Below are 299 nucleotides of genomic sequence, written 5' to 3'. Positions count from 1 at the left end.
GGCTGCCACTCGCAACACCAGCCAGCACGCGCAGGATGCGGCCACGGGAGTCCTTCCCACGCAGCGAGCTGCGCATCGACCCCACGCCAGGAGGGACGAGCAGCCGGAAAACTGGGCTGGCAGAGGCAGCACCGCACCGTCCCGGTTCCAAGCCCTCCCCAGCCCCGGCTTTAGCCTGACAGCAGCGTGGGCAGCCATCTCCCGCGACCCCAGCACCGCTCAGCATCAAGCGGGCTCAGCCCTTGCGCCCCCGCACGCACGGGGCAGTGGGTACCGGGCTGGGGTGTCCCGCACCTCCA

This window comes from Phaethon lepturus, unplaced genomic scaffold, assembly GCF_000687285.1.
Source record: "Phaethon lepturus isolate BGI_N335 unplaced genomic scaffold, ASM68728v1 scaffold20779, whole genome shotgun sequence".
Lineage (NCBI taxonomy): Eukaryota > Metazoa > Chordata > Aves > Phaethontiformes > Phaethontidae > Phaethon > Phaethon lepturus.
Note: the sequence above shows the minus strand (reverse complement) of the source record.